General features: G+C 34.9%; 1 pseudogene; it reads right to left on the bottom strand.

Moving 5' to 3' along the window:
- Positions 1 to 541: 541 nt before the first annotated feature.
- LOC112711328 (uncharacterized) lies at positions 542 to 17304 on the bottom strand (annotated as a pseudogene).
- Between the last annotated feature and the right edge of the window lie 804 nt (positions 17305 to 18108).

Raw genomic sequence — 18108 nt, 5'->3', positions numbered from 1 at the left:
AAGCTTGTCTGGTATTTAGTTATCTCCTTTTAGATTCCTTAGTTCATCATGATCCAATAATGGATGTTGTATGTTGGCGATAAAAATTCTTCATGCATTCACTTGCTTATTTTCACTTTCGTTGTGTTTGGATATTAGTCTCTCCATTCCATGTTAATTTTCGTTTCGAAATTTGGTAAATTCATAAAACGATATAAGTGTTCTATTATTATTATTATTATTATTATTATTATTATTATTATTATTATTATTATTATTATTATTATTATTATTATTATTAGGAATTATACATGATCAGAACACACCAAAGGTTTAGATTCATATCCATTCAGGTACGTTAATAGTGGAGGTAGAGCGTGGCAATAGACCAATATATAGCTTCTTTGGTTATTTTGTTAAACTGAGAAAAGAGACTTTCAAAAAGGATATGGTCATTGATATTATGTAATTATCCAACAATAATATATTTATTATTTAATTTAATCTTGTTTTTTAATCCATCACAGAAAGTCCACATGGTACAAGTACTAAGAAGACCGAATAAAATGAAATCTTTACTTTTGGTAATATAAAATGCAAAGCGTAGTTCTTTTATTTTTTCACAGAGATAACCAGTCTCCCCTTTGCAGGCAACAAACCAGCAAAGAAGGTAAATCAATATCATAAATATATCTTTTGCCGTTTGTGATAAAGAAGGTTCATTGCAACATCGTGCAATAAAGTACGTTATTTTGGTATTACCAAAAAAAAAAAAGAGTACGTTATTTTGGGTTATGACTTGTTCTCAACATGCAGAGGGCCAGCTTCTGTACGGATCCTTGAGTGTAGTAGTGTTGTTAGGCCGTGAGAAAACCATCTAATAATACATAAATGAAAACCAGTTAATTTCACATGATCCAACTGTTAAAAAATATTAAAATCATTATTAATGCTGATCATTAATCCTTATTAATGAACTCTGTTGTTAGTTAAGTATTATATTTAGGAGTGGTCTAAATTTCAGCCGTATTATTATTACTTTGTTAAGGAAGACAATCTATTAGTTCTTTTTATACGTTCTTTTTATATTTTGGATTTATGTTAGGTTTATTCTGCTCTTACTCTCTCCTTTTGCTATTAACATAAAGTAGGTATCAAGACACCTATAGTGTATGGTTCAAAGAATGTTCTTATAATTCTGGAAATTGTTTTTCATTAGAAGTCCTATTTCGAAATATTTTCCCAATACAGAATTTTGAAAAATATGAAAAATTTTCAATGCGGGTTTGTTTGTGCCGTACCTGATAATTCTCGAGTGTTCGTGACTTAAAACCTGCAGCACAATAATCAAAATAGTATTTCCATGTCTTGATGAACTTTTCATCGAACCCAAGAGCCAAAATTTCACTAACAACAGAGAATTTTCAAATAAATTTGTAAGTGTAAGTAGGAATGGGAGATGTAAAAAGGAAATACGTTCAATTAGTAACTTAATTTAGTACAACAAAGTATGTTCCTGTGAAATTAATTTCATACCTCTGCTTTTCCATGAAGTTCTTACTCCACCACCTTAATGTTTGGTGAAAATGAATTCCTATATTCTCAGTATGTTCCACACTACATTCAACAAAGTTCATTTCTTCATTAAGAAAAGAGAATAATGAAGAGATATGCTCTTGGTTATTAGATTCTGCAGTAACATATAAATCGTACCATAGTTTTGATGTAGCCACCATGGCTGATATTACCCTACTTAGAGAGGGTAGACATCCACCTGGAAAAATATATTCCTTAATGAAGCCAGGACAACGCCTATACTCATCGTAACGATCATCCGAGACAGATGAAAACTATGGAATAAGATAACCATCGTTATAAGTTAGCACCAATTTAAATACCAAATTTTGTAGCAATAGTAGTAACTCCTTTTCTGGGAGAGTAGTAAGTATATACATCCTTGCAAATACTCTAGAACTTATTATAATCTAAACATTGCAAAAATGTTATACCTGAAGAACGAAAAGTCCATCATCTGCCAAAACTGATTCGCAACAACCAAAGAACTCTTCCATATATTCATGACCAACTGCTTCTATCATTTCACTGGATACCCTTAAACATGTTATGCAATACATTTGACAATAATTTACCATATGCAGTTCTGCAGAGTTAAAGATAAAATTTGCTCACCAAGATATAATCCTATCATATTTGAATATATTCGGTAGTTGGCGATAATCACATAGAAGAAATTTGATATGGTCCTGAAATTATGAATTTATAACATTTGACAAGGGTGATACTCATGCAATGAACTAAATTATAAAAAGAAAGAACTAAACATGCATATTTAGTGTCTATCATGGACATAGAAGACTATTAAAAAATTGATGAAATAATAAATATTAGCTTGTCATATACCTGAAGTCCAACATCTCTTGCTCTTCTTTTTGCAAATTTTAGTTGCTCCTTAGACAAAGTGATACCAGTGTATTTACAACCAGTTTGTTTGACAATTTCAATAGCTAAACCTCCCCATCCACATCCGATCTCAAGAATTTCATGCTTCTTGTCTATTCTAGCCTTCATTTATTCAATAAAAATTATTAGGCCCTTTACAATGTAGAAAGTAAAACAAGTTCCTAAAGTGATTTTAAAGTCACTCACTTTTTCAATGAGAAGAGATAGTTTTCTCATCTGTGCAGTTTTCAAATCCTCATCTTCATTCTATGCGGAAAGAGACAAAGAAAGAAAAATGTGAACAAGAGCTAAAGCAAAAATTATAAAAGAAGTATATATATTTTTAGGGTTAAGTACGATTTTGGTCCCTAATGTAGAGGCCGAAAATTTATTTTATTTTTGGCATTTTTTTGCTACAAAATGATCCCGAAAGTTTCAGTTTATTTTAAAATCGTCCTTTTTATCAAACTAAGTTAAACTTTTGGGACTATTTTGTAACGAAAAAAATTCAGAAACGAAATAAATTTTCGACCTCTACGTTAGGGATCAAAATCATACTTAACCCTATATTTTTACAAGAAATATGGACTCGAGTATCAAAAAGTTGCTGCCTTGCCTTGAACACTGCACATGAATATTGCATTGTTTCACCCAAGAATAGTGCAAACAATTCATTGCTCTAAGAAACAAAAAACAAACACTTTGAGATATATTATCAAGAAATAAAAATAAATGAATAAATAAAAGAAATATAATTAATTCAACTAAAACTTCTTTGTAAAGCAATGATTATAGCTTAGCTGGCATGAAAAGTTACACTTTTGGTTCTTTTCTATTCTAGTTACAGAAAGTTGAATAAAAATCCAAAATATAGGGATATATAACCCCTCAGTTCATGTAAGCAATAAAATATCTAATTTGACATATCTTTTATGCTTAAGTCAGATGATATAAGATTGATGTACTGTTGTCTTTGTTATCTTTTATGCTTCATGTAGTTAGGATTCAATAACTGCATTTATTGAGTTTCTTTGTTTAGTACTAAGTACATTCTTTCTGTTGTACGCTGACGAGCAATTGGATCTCACTCTATGATTCTATTAGTTTCTTTGTAATGATAAAAAAATTGACACCTGTAACTTTGGTAATTAATGATCTTTTACCAGATCGTAGTGTTTAGAGATGTTGCGACGAGCTTGTGAGAGAGTATTTTTCCTTAAATAATGCTTAATGGAGAATTTTGCAGATGATAAAATAGATGTAGGGAGAATTGGTGTCCACCAACCCCTGAAGTAAAAAATGGGGCAAAAAAGTTTGAAAAAGGAAAAATACAATTTCAATGCATATACATATCATGATAAACTTACCTGTTCTTCAATTTTGAGTTTGATGCATTTGAATCTCTGCTTGCTAAGATAATCTATATATAAAGTATACAAATACATGAAAGTAAATAATAATAATAATAATAATAATAATAGTAGTAGTAGTAGTAGTAGTAGTAGTAGTAGTAGTAGTAGTAGTAGTAGTAGTAGGTTGTTTTAATTAGATCCTAATGATTCTGCTTACCAAAATAAGATTCAAAAGACCTTCATCTTTATCAATAAGGGAGAAGTCTCCATTAATATATGCATCTGCAAGGCCTAAATCAGCTTGTGTCATAACCTGACAAATATATTAAAAATGTTAATTGTTTTAGTTTCATGCCAACAAGTGGAAATGAAAATCAATAACTTTATTTCCTGCATTAATAAAAAACACACACCTTCCAATAAAATTGGGGACTGTGGATTCTCATCACACACTTTAGAGAGCACTTCATATCGGTTCCTTCGAAGGTAAACATTGTTCCTCCCTCTTCCAATAAACTGTAAACTCCTCAAGACAGGATAGATGAGTAATTCAAGAAATAGAATAAAGCCAATGCTATAATCTTCTTCGAGAATATCATTATTGTTACAATAGTACTATTTTGCACGAATATAATACTTCTAACATGAGAGTGTGAAAGAGGCAGCTACACACTGACAAAAGTGAACTTACGTTAAACAACCGGTATTGACATAGGAACTTAGGAATCTCGTCACATAAAAACGTGCACTAAGTTCTTTCCAGGAAGGTACCATGTGTTTGGGGTTTGTTTGGAAGGAGCAACATCTTCCAAGAACTGCATTTGCAGCAATCATGCCAGACTGCAATTTTTTGCATATAGGTTAGTCTTTTCATTCCTTTTCAACTTATCATTTGGATAGAAAATAGATTCACATAAAAGTTTGCAATTTCTATTAGCCATTATTGATATAAAAAAAAAGGTTCGATTGTCTCATGCATGTATAAGAAAGTATTACTTTTAAACAAAAAAGCATTTCAAACTTGTTTTCATTATAATAAAGTTTCTTTAACTACCTTTAATCCATCTTCATGAAATCCACAACCTGAAAAGCACAAATATTTGATTATGTCACATGTATATTTAATGCATATCAAAATGTCTCAAAATAGTAAAGGTGGTTATTGAAAAAGAAAACGTGATTTGATATACATAATAACTTTATCTATCTAGAGTTTTATGTTAGCATTTCTGTGTATAAGTAATTTTAACGTTTATAATTTAACTAGAGTTTATCTTGTAATTAAATGGCCAAAACCAGGTCAAATTAAAGTACCTTGGTAAGCGCCGCAAAACCAAATTCCTCTTTTTCCTTGAATTTTTTCAAGCTCATATGAAGCTTTGAATGCAGCAACTGATGGAACTGGATGTTTAGTTGACCACTTAAGAAGGGTACTTTTTGGTGTATGATTTGGATTTAGAGTTATAAGAAAGGGTAATCTTGTTTCACCAAGATTCTGCAATTTAGAATATAAAATCAACTAACAAGTTTTATTCATAGTTCACTTGTCTTCTAGTAGATTTAAGTTATGAAAAAATGCATTGTATGAATTGTTACCAACCTGAAGAATGTTGAGCCAAAATGTCACACAAACTTTGTTATTATTGTTACATCCAAGAAAATTCCATGCACTCCATGCTGATGGGTTTTGAGGCATTAAATTTTTGTCATGGTGAAGAAAAGTATCACTGCCAACAGAAATCAAAGAATTGTTGTACATGTGGACTTATATTATTTGTACACGAAGAGTAAAGATCAATCTTTTCCTTGTAACATGTTTTGTAAAGTATTATTCATTTAACAAACATGGAGACTCTTAAGCAAAAAAAAGGTTTCTAGTTTTATAAAACTTGATTTTCAACTCTATCTTACAAAGAGGAAACATCATCATATCTTTTGATGAAATTAATCACTTTCAAACGTAACTAGTAACTACTACAAGTTGCACTATCATGTTCTATGAATAATAATAGCCAAGAGAAGAGTTAGAAATGTTAAGATGAATCTTACCTATATGCATATTGAAAAGCACCTAGAATTCTTCGTTCATCATATGTCGCTTCCTCTCCTAATAAAATCAAAGTGCCAGGTGCATGTGTTGCGATTATGCAGCAATCATACATTTCTTTGGAACCATCTTTTCAGTGCACAAGACATCCTATAACAAAATTTCTCAGATTGTTGCTTAATCAACATCATTCAATCACACATGATGTTTGAAAAAAAAAAGAAAAAGAAAACGTGCATGACTAAAAATCATGAGTATAACAAGGAAATAAACACATGACTTACCATTTTCTGTTGTTGAAACCAATTCAACCTCACAATTTGTTATTGCTTGACCACCTCTTGCAACAAGCTCTTCTTTGACCTAGTTATTATAACAAATAATTAATGTTAAAATCTTCATTTTTAGCTTAAACTAAAAGATATATGGTACAAGTTACACGAAGAGATACTACCACCAAGCTTAACATTATAAATTAATTACTATATGGCACCTTCTTAATATAAGTGTGTGAGCGACGTTTAACAGTTAGCCATTGCGATCTTCCAAAGAGCTGGAAGGAGAAGAAGAGGTTCAAGTGAATCAAGCAGTCCTTTTTTTTTGTTATTTGAATATTTGAAACTGGATCATTCATCATTATATAAATTTGAGATAAATTTTCTCCTTACTAGCTACCTGAAGATGATGGTGATTGCGAAAGAAGGAGAAAACTGAGAAAGCAGAAAAGCTCATAACTCCTTCAAAAGAGCAGGGCCATATAGAACCACAAATTGGAATCTACATTCATTAATTTCATATTGTAACAAATTAATAAGCATACACTAATTATGCCACTACCAAAGTAATGTTTATAGAAATAAAAAAAGTCTTATAAAATGCAAATGAACTACTCACAAGATATGCTTTTACAAATAATTTAGAATAACCTCTAGTCTTTATGAATTGCTCCAAGGTCTCATTGTGCTCCATATCCAGATTGTTATCAAGCATATCAAGATAGCTGCATTTTTATTAGAAAATGAGACAACAAACTCAATTTATTAGGATATAATCACTCATGACCTAGCAAATTAGCATTACTTTTCTCAATTTTAGACATTCATACACTTTGATGTTGAAGTTTAAAAATCTATTATTTTTACAATCTTAACTCGCACTAAAATGAGTGGTATAGTCATTGTTATTTTCATGTAGTACTACTTGCCTTGTAACATCATCTTGAAACTTGATAATATTCCTAAGCATTTGCCAGAAGTGAGGGTTGATCACATTCTTCTTCTGTGCAAATAAGCCAGACAAACCGTTTCTGCTGCCCCATTCGTAGCCGCGACCGCCATCGAGACTAATGGCAAATGACATGTCTGATAATTTCATGTCAACTCCAAAATTCTCAAACAACTCTATCATGTTAGGATATGATACCTATTTAATTATCAATGTTACATTTTTTAATTGTACTTTCAAGTGAGGAAAATGCATTAATAATTAACATTTTAAGAGGTGGGAATATTTTTCAACCACTTATTAAAGATAAATACAGGGCCACAACAATTAAAAAAAAACAGAGCATATATACATATATGATATCTCACGTAAAAAAAAGACTTAATAACTCTTGGAGGCTCTCATCATTTGCATATTTGTTGGATTTATTAGTGATATTATATTTTAATTTGTGTTGTGCATTTAGTGATGTATAATAAAAAAAATAAGCAAAGTTTTTTAATGGCCATGTCAAAATAATTTTATAAGAATAAAATTATATTTTTGGTGTATTACTGATGCTTATTTAATACATGTATTTTTATGAGTGTTGACAAATAAATATTATAAGAAATAATTTGAAAAAGGAGCCACATAATAATTAAATTCAAAGCTTATCTAATAAAGAGGGAAAGAGTTATTTTAATGGGATATTTTTTGGATATCAATTTTAATTTTTATAGTAATTGAACTAATTTAAAATTGAAATTTACGTTGTCTATTATTTTTAAAATAATACTGGTATCAGTAAAAAGATATTATATCATTTTAAAGAAAAATTAATAAAATATTATATTTATATATTTATTAAATAAATATTGTAACTTTGTTATATAACGTTGTTAAATTGAAATGAAATTACGTATTAAAGTGATAAATTTTATAATAAATTTTAAATTAATTTATATGATATATAATTTCATAAATATTTATGTGATATTCTAAAATAAAATAAAGGGTAAAAAACCCAAATGAGCCAAGGAGAGCTAAAAATTACCTAATTCAGCCAAATGAAAAATCAAAACGTGAATCAACCAGGACGAGTTATTATATAATTCGAATCAATATGATTCGAATTTGATTTGAATGTAATTCGAATTGATATGATTCGAATTACCAGGAAGCCAAAAATTGAATGAAGTTCGAAACAACTTGTTTCGAATTACACCATGATAATTCGAATTTAGTTAATTCGAATTACTATGAAGGCACATTGTTAAGTAATTCGAATCAAGTTGATTCGAATTACTAGGTTAGGTTGTGACATTAGATAATTCGAAACATATAGATTCGAATTATATATATATAGTGCGACCCAGGTCTCTATATATATGCTGTGAACTCATGTTGCTCTCAACAAAGAGCTGAGATGGCTAGTGAGGAGAGTTTCCTAGTTCTGGTACATTACAGAGGGTCGATTAAAAGAAAAACTCGGTCCGGCGTGAAGTTCACTGATAAGGATCCCCTATGTATTATCGTGACGCCGACAACCACCTACGATGCACTTGTTAGCTCTGTGCTGGAGAAGCTGGGTGTTGAAGGCGTTAAACGGGTCAAGAAGTTTTTCTACCGCATTCCAACAGCGGTGCTCCATGACACCGTGAAGTTTGATTGTTTCACAATCGGTAGTGACGAGGACTTGCAGGTTATGTTTCTTTCTCGTAGGCAGTTTCCCGAGGTAAGGACACCAGAGATGTTGGCAAAGTTGGTTGATGTGGTATCTAGCTCGGGTGGTTCGAACCGGAATGCCACTACTATAGCCGCGGTTGCCGGCTCGAGCTCGAGACCTGCTGTTGCTTCATCCTCTGCTCCTGTGTATGAGCCACCGATGCAGCCTGTTGCGTCCCCTTCGTTTGCCGTTGATCTGAGCGGCAATGTTGGAGACGAGGTTCGGTATGGGGAACATATTCCCACCGAGGTACATTGTCCCACACCGGCTGGTGTTGGTGATGGTTTGTTTGATGATCCAGATGACGATGACGTGGAGCCGGATATGATCGCTGATGAAAGCGGCGATGATGTTGGAACTACTGTTCCGACAAGGGCTATAGGTGGATCTAGTTCTGGCACACAGCAGTATCCACCCCATTTTTCCTCATTGGACCTGGATGCCATGCGGCAAGACGACAATGATCTGCAGGCCTCAGGATTTGGTGCTAGAGATACCGAGGGGTCTGCCGGTATGAACGAGTTCCAGGTTGGCCAACAATTTCAAGATAAAGATGAGGCGCTTTTGAGTGTGAAGACGTACAGTATCCGCCGAGGGGTCCAGTACAAGGTCGTTGAGTCTGACTACCGCAGGTACGTGGGAAAGTGTTCTGAGTTTGGGAATGGGTGCACATGGCTAATTCGGTTGAGTCTCCGACAGCGGAAGGGTATCTGGGAAGTGAAGCGATACAATGGACCGCATACATGTCTTGCCAGCTCCATCTCCAGCGACCATAGGAGTCTGGACTACCATGTCATATCCACCTTCGTTATGCCGATGGTTAGGGCTGATGCAGGTGTGAACATCAAGGTGCTCCAAAATGCCACGGCCGCACATTTTGGGTTCAGGCCTACGTACAGGAGGGTATGGATGGCGAAGCAGAAGGCCGTTGCCGTGATATATGGGGACTGGGACGAGTCGTACAATGAGCTCCCTAGGTGGGTTTTAGGAGTGCAGCTGACGATGCCTGGCACTGTAGCCGTCCTCAGGACTTGCCCTATTCGAGTTGGGGGACAGGTTGACGATTCTCAGGTTTATTTTCATAGGCTGTTCTGGACTTTCCCCCCTTGTATCCAGGCATTCCGTCATTGCAAGCCTTTGGTGAGTATTGATGGCACCCATTTATATGGAAAGTATGGGGGAACACTGCTAGTCGCCATTGCACAAGACGGAAACTCGAACATCCTCCCCGTGGCATTTGCACTAGTTGAGGGTGAGAATGCTGAGTCATGGTCTTTCTTTCTTTCCCACCTCCGTGAGCACGTGACACCTCAGCCGGGTCTGTTAGTTATTTCAGATAGGCATAACGGCATAAAGGCAGCCCTCGAGGCTCCAGATGGGGGATGGCTACCGCCTGCTGCGTACCGGGCGTTCTGCATTCGACACGTTGCAGCAAATTTTGCCTTGACGTTCAAGGGAAAAGATGCCCGGAGGCTTCTTGTTAACGCCGCATATGCCGAGACCGAGGTGGAGTTCGAGTACTGGTTTGACATTCTGCGCTCTGAGAATCCGGCAATGTGTGACTGGGCGAACCGAATCGAGTATTCGTTGTGGACACAGCACTGTGATGAGGGTCGGAGATTCAGGCACATGACGACCAATATTTCGGAGTGTGTCAACTCAATCCTGAAGGGGGTTAGAAACCTCCCTGTTTGCTCCCTGGTGAAGGCCACATACGGAAGGCTTGCTGAGCTATTTGTCCGTAAGGGGAGGGAGGCCGAGGCTCAGATGGGTACTGGACAACAATTCAGTCAATACCTAGTAAAGTGTATCGAGGCCAACCTGAGAACAGCCAGGCATTTCACGGTGACTGTTTACGACAGGGATAACTCGGAGTACACCGTTGCTGAGACGACTCCGACAGACTCAATCGACTCGTCGCTGTCATCCGGAACTGGCTGTCTCGGGGTCGTAGGCAGTACATGGACGGGTCTGGATGAGGACGGGCCGGCAACCGAGTGTGATCCAATACTCTGCGCCGATGCTGGGGTCCCACCCATGGCAAAAGGATGCGCAGGAACTACCGTGGCAGGCTCATTCAGATCAACGTCCAGTGGTGCCTGTGTCCCTGTCGTATGAACCCGTCCGGAAGCAGCCTCATCCTCCTGCATGATGGTCCGGATATCCTCAAGGAAATGTGGTCCACCAAACTCGTGCACAATGCCATCACTAGCAAGTAAGTCTCCAAACATCGAGCCAGGACTCACCCATGGAGTACTATCCTGAAGGGTATGATCATCACCGGGAACACCTACGAAGTAATCTCCAAGACCTCCACCACCAAGCCCAGCATCAGTGTGACGCGTGGGATCTCCCATACCGGCTCCAAGGGACCCACATCATGCCCGCCATGATGCGCCCTAGCAACTCCCGCAACGTCACCTCCCCCAGGCATCTGCGCACCATGTCTAGCAGCACCCACCCTCCTCCTGCCTCCACGACCACGACCTCTCCCCACACCCCTAACTGGGTCGTCTCCGGCATCCATAGCCTGATCAACCCAGTTCCACTCACGCTGGCTACGACGTGTCCCAACTCGTGCTCTCCTCTCAATGCGACGTCTGTCAGGAACATCCTCTACCCGGTCCATGTCTGGACGTCGGCCTGCACCCCTCTGCGTCGCCTCATCTGGAATAGGAACACCTTTCGGATCCCCCAATAACATCTCCGGCGATAAAAACCTCTTCCCGTGCTGATACCACCATGTCAAGAACTCATGTGACGGCCCAGGGTCGGGCACGATGTCAAACTGTAGAATATAATCAGCACGCTCCTGCCAGTAAAGATGCCAATCGGGGTACTGTGCCGGGAACCAACGGTCACCTCCTCTCCCGTCCTTAGACATCAGGAAGTCGATGTTCAGGGCGGGAGACGGTATGGGCTGAACGCCGCCAAACTGAGGTAAAACTCTATCAACCTGATGCCACTCGACAACCGCAAAATAAATCAGGGACGTCCTGCATCGCCACAACAACGTATGCCGAGGCTCCAACACCTCAGGATGGACAACCTGGATGACGTCAACTGCGCTATACGGCATCCATATGAACTGAAAAAATCAAAATCAAATCGTTTGTACTTTCAGTAAAGTGATATAAAGTGAAACACTGACTTGAGATACACAGAAGTTCTGCTTACGTACCTGCCGAGGCTGTAACAAGTCGATCTGCATGCGAGCCATCTGTACCCGAGGTCCCTTGTTGCTAATCCCAGGATTGTAACCAGACCATCTGCGTACAAGAAAACAGAAGAATATAGGGCATAATTACAAAATAATAAGAAGAAGAATATCTACTACAAAACAATAACGGTACCTCGAGGCAAGGGGCCAGCTGATCTCATCATACCCAGATGGTCTAAGTGTGGGAAACCTCCAGAAAATCCACGACTGTAATAACTGTAACGGGGCAGCTAACTTAACCACATGTCTGTTGGCGACTCGGCACATGCACCTGTACAGCCATGCTAGTGCCGCCGACGCCCAACTATAGCGACCCATCTCCTCAAGCCGAGCAACATATGGTAGCCATCTGATGTGTATACGATTGCCGGACTTGTCGGCAAACAGCTGCGTACCCAATAACATCATGATGTAGGCCCGGGCAAATCGCCTAACTGTCTCCTCATCTGCCCCATCTGGACACTCCGCGAATGTCTCCTGAAACCAGGTGCAGTTGACTGCGAATTTCTGCACCTGATTCTCCGGCGGTAAAACACCGAGCAACTCATGGAACCACTGCCAAGCAGGTCTCCCTCCCTCAATGTAAATGTGGAAGTCCGTAAGGCAACCACTAGCATAATCTCCGTCGACTGGCAACCCCAGTTGGTATGCAACGTCCTGAAGCGTGATAGTGCACTCTCCGAACGGCATGTGGAAGGTGTGCGTCTCAGGCCGCCACCTCTCGACGAATGCGCTGACTAGGGGCTCGTCGAGTCAGAACCATCTGTCGTTGAGTCTCGCAAGATGGTAAAGTCCCGCCATCTGCAAGTACGGGACATACCTCTCATCAAGACGCATCCCCTGTTGCCGCCTAACACTGGATATGCAACGACGAGGCTGGCCAATACATAAACCGCATAATCAGAACAGATGCACAAACCACTAACATAACAAAAACCATTAACAAAAACCGTTAACAATAAACCGCTAAAACAAAACCATTAACACAAAACCATTAACAAAAACCATCAACAATAAACCGTTCAGAAAAACCATTAACAAAAACCATTAACAATAAACCGCTAAAACAAAACCATTCACAAAAACCGTTAACAAAAACCATCAACAATAAACCATTAACAAAAACCATTAACAAAAACCATTAACAAAAAACCATTAACAAAAACCATTAACAAAAACCATTAACAAAAACCATTAACAATAAACCGCTAAAACAAAACCATTCACAAAAACCATTAACAAAAACCATCAACAATAAACCATTAACAAATACCATTAACAAAAACCATTAACAATAAACCGCTAAAACAAAATCATTAACAAAAACCATCAACAAAAACCACTACCCTACAGTAATTTCCTAAACCACTATCCAAAAACCATTTACAATAAACCGCTAAAACAAAACCATTAACAAAAACCATTAACAAAAACCATCAACAAAAACCACTAGCCTACACTACTTTCCTAAACCACTATCCTAAACCACTAACAGTAACATAAACCATTCTAAAAAACCATTAACAAATACCATTATCATAAACCGCTTTCATAAACCACTAACCTCGTCGTTGATAACACCGGCGATATGAACTACTCCATCCAAACGATAAAGCCTTCCCGGATCGTCCCCCATCGACAGAAACAACCGCTCTGGTCAAGCTCGTACTGAACGTTGGTCTTTTTCTCTGGGATTTGGTGGGGTTGGAGAATGAGAAAGTGATTCGAATGAACTTGGCTCGAACTCTTTTATAGCCGATTCCCTACTAATTCGAATCAACTTGATTCGAATTACTATGCAAGTCCGTTTTCACCTAATTCGAATCCAATTGATTCGAACTTCTCTAACATGCGCTTCTCCTAGTAATTCGAATTAACTTAATTCGAATTATATAGGTGTAATTCGAAACAAGTTGTTTCGAACTTCATTGAATTTTGCCGTTCCTAGTAATTCGAATCATATCAATTCGAATTACATTCAAATCAAATTCGAATCATATTGATTCGAATTATATAATAACTCGTCCTGATTGATTCACGTTTTGATTTTTCATTTGGCTTATTTAGGTAATTTTGAGGTCTCTTTGGCTCATTTCAGTTTTTTACCCTAAAATAAAATTAAAATTAAGAATTGGTGATGCTCATGTGATATATGTGTGTGTTATGTAGGGGTGTACATGGTCTGGCCTGACTCGAAGATTCGGTCCAGCCTCAAACACTTTAGGGATTAATTTAGTGTGATTTCATCGGGTCTAGAGTCGGGTAAGGGTCTCAAAGATAGACCCGGTCATTATTTCGGGTCGGGTCTGGACCATAGCTTAGGTCACCAGAACTCGACTCGATGGGCCCGATCATCATACACAATTAATATTTTATGTTGGATGATGGCTATTCTTATGTGAAATTTAAATATTGTAAATGTTAATATCTTGTGTTATTAGTCATTTATAAGATTATAAGTTAATGTTTTATGTTTAAAATGCATAAGACTTTACACTAATGCATAATATTGTGTTATTTGTATTGATTTAAATATTTGGTGTTAGACAATATTAGTATTGATTATGGTTATGCTTTAATTTTAGAGAATGGTTGGTTCTTGTTATAATTTTTAAGTGAATTTTACTATGTGAATTGTGAAATAAAGGTTAGAGATTAGGTGATTTTTACATGCTAAAGACCCGATTTTCACTTGGTTTTTACCCGATTTTTACCCGGCCCGAATGTGCGTAGGTTTCATCGGCTCTAGGATCGGGTTAGAGTCCAAACATTAGGTCCGGTCTATATTTCCGGCCGAATCTAAATTAAGCCAAACTCGATGTAGTCCAGTTCATGTACACCCCTAGTGTTACGTTTAAAGGGTTCATCATAATTTAGGAGAATAAATTTTATTACTCTTTCCAATATTTAAAAGGTCAAAAGCAAACAAAAGATAAACAATTCTTTAATACATATTAACTTAATTATTAATTTATATTCTAATAAATTAAACTTTTTATGTTAATGTGTTGAAAATCTAACAAAGTTCTATTATCTATATTTATTATTTAACAAACTTTGCATGTGCTTTTTTTTTTCTCCTTTGAAATATTGACTTTAAAATAGGTAACATAATTTTGGGCGGAATTTAAATTACTTTACTATACCTATTATTTTGTTGGATATTTTAACAAAGGAATCATTTCAATTTTTCTTCCCTATATATATTGTGCCTTAGTTTTATATATCTTTGCGGTTTAATTTGTTTTAGTTTCATCTGCTCTATTCTCTGTTTTGTTGCAGCTATATTTCTCTGTTCTCTGGTTTTATACTTATTATTTCTTTAACGATTTTGGCAACTTGCAAGTTTTTAAGATTTTTTTGTAATATGCTCTAGCTATATACTTTTTCCCTATTTTATGAATATGCTTTTCCATTGTTTCATTTTATTTGAGGAAAATGTCTTTGGTAGGAAAAGAATAATCTACAAAAATATTCTAAATGAATAATTTAGATTGTATCCGTATTAAACTTGTTAAAAATATTAGTTTTGACTCAAAATTAAATGTATTTATAAATCGACTACAATATAGTTTAGTTAGACCAATTTTATAATGACTGATTTTTTTGACAAATTGATAAATTTGTTTTTTTAGACTTTGTCACATGGCCACATTCACAATCCACTCAAACAAAAAGTCCAGACTCAATTACTACTCACTATCTAACAACATTACCCATATCCTTTACAATTTTATCTTCTATCTTCTCATGTGCATAAATTCTGAAAAAGCTAAGACCAGAAAAATAAAAAAAATTCTAAAAAAATTTCAAAGACATAAAAATATTAATAACAAAGGAGATTAATTTAAAAAATTAAATTATTTTTGTTCGTATAATAATAATAATAATAATAATAATAATAATAATAATAATAATAATAATAATAATAAGAGTGACATCTACTAATAATAATAAGAAGAAGAAGACAACGATTCAATCATATTTTTCTAAAAAATTAAATTAAAAAGTTCATATAATAATAATAATAATAATAATAATAATAATAATAATAATAAATAAATAAATAAATAAATAAATAACAGTAAAAAAAATCCAGTCATGTTTTTTGAAAAATTAAATTAAAAAATTTGTATAATAATAATAATAAGAATAATAATAATAATAATAATAATAATAATATCAATGATGAATTGATGATGATGATGACAATAATAATAAGCGTAATAATAATAGGTCTCGAATATGAAATATAAGTCTTACGCTGTTACATGTTAAGTTGGGATAAGTAAAATTTTATTTAACGTGGTAAAAATACGATGATTTGGATTTATGAAATTTGAATGTGAAATTTCTTTTTAAACAGATTAATTTGTTTTGTAATTGAAATTTTGTTTTATGATAAAATTTGTAATGATTTATTTGTTAAGTTGGTAAAATTCATAATTTTACTTCATTTTTTGTTGTAATTCGAATAAATAAAAAGCTAAAAAAAATAATTAAACAAGTTAATTTAGTAACATATCATTATTTAATTAGATATTATATTAATATTTTGACATGTTATTCTTCTTCAAGTTTGATTAAAAGTAAAATCATTTATTTATATATATATATTACTAAAAATTAGATCTGATCGTATAAAAATTATATGAATATCATTAAAAATTAGATCAGATCGTATAAAAACAGGATGTCACGTATTACGGTGTTAAGGTGTCAATAGATCTGTGAAAATGTGATACGATCGCCACAGTAACTGCAGCCACGGTGTTATAGGGTGTCAATAATTATGATTATTTTTATCCTCAATAATAACCTATTTACTTTTTATTATTTGTGAATCGATCTCTTTATTTGTTATTAATTTTTTTGACTATCTGATCCTGAAGATACTTTTTTTTTTTATACTGAAGAAAGCTCGTTGATTTGAGAAGATATTAAGTTTATGATTCAAAGGCTGGTCAAAAGATTCATGTAATGATGTAATGATTTATGATTTGATAATATAACTAATTTAATTGAGTACTTACCCGGTTGAAGAGCATAAAATCAAGATCCAAATCAAGACCCTCAACATTCACAGTTTTTGCATGACCTCCCAAATAATCTTCTTTCTCGTAAAGAGTCACATTCACTCCTTCTTTGGCCAACACATATGCTGAAACCAATCCACTTATTCCACCACCCACCACTGCCACTCTCATCATTTTCTTTTTCTTACCCCTTAATAACCAAATTATTTTATGAAAAACACTTGCATGAACGCCCTGTACATATAGTGGTGGAGCAATTTGCATATGTAATCACATTGTCCCTACTTCTATATATAGGGGGGTTTGCTCAATTCTATACGTGGAACTCAATTATAAGCGCACATAGAAATTTAGAGCTTAATAGTATAAGTATTTTAATTAATTTGAGACTAAATATTAAAATGGTAAATCTTATTTTTAGTTTTACATCACTATGTATAATATAAAATTTAATAGAATTCAAAATAAAATTAAACTTAAAACTAGCATAAAAAATATTCTAATTAGCTTTTAAATTACTTTGATGAATGCTGACTTTTTCTTTCCTTTTTTTTGTATCAGACGAATGTTTTATTTAGAACTAAAAAGAACATTTTAAAAAATTTATTAGAAGAATAAAATATTTTTCAATAATACAAGCGAGTAAATGGCATAAGCTAATTTATTCAATTAAGTTTCTATGAATAGAAGGTACGAAAAATAATTTACTAAATTAATAACATAGGTTATGAGTTATGACACCTTGATTCGATGTTAATCATGTTATTTCAAGATTTACAATCTTAATACATTTATTTATTTATTTAAAGGAGAGTATATAACCATATATGAATATGATAAGGGAGATATGGGTCCCACTTAAGGGTTATGGTCCTCAACAGCTGGATTAGGCTGTCATCACGTTTCCAAAGGAATAGAGGGATGAGCAATTCAAACTGCTGCAAAAGCATGCCATCAGTGAAAACCAAAAGCACAGTTAATCCATCTTCTCAGTGCTGCAAAGTGCAAAGCTATTCAAGCCGCTGATTTGGTTTGCCTTTGTTCTTACAAGAACTCCATTCAGCTTTCTCTTTTTGGAATTG

The sequence above is a fragment of the Arachis hypogaea genome, chromosome 9 (genome assembly GCF_003086295.3).
Source record: "Arachis hypogaea cultivar Tifrunner chromosome 9, arahy.Tifrunner.gnm2.J5K5, whole genome shotgun sequence".
Taxonomy (NCBI): domain Eukaryota; kingdom Viridiplantae; phylum Streptophyta; class Magnoliopsida; order Fabales; family Fabaceae; genus Arachis; species Arachis hypogaea.
This window is presented reverse-complemented; position numbering and strand designations above follow the sequence as displayed.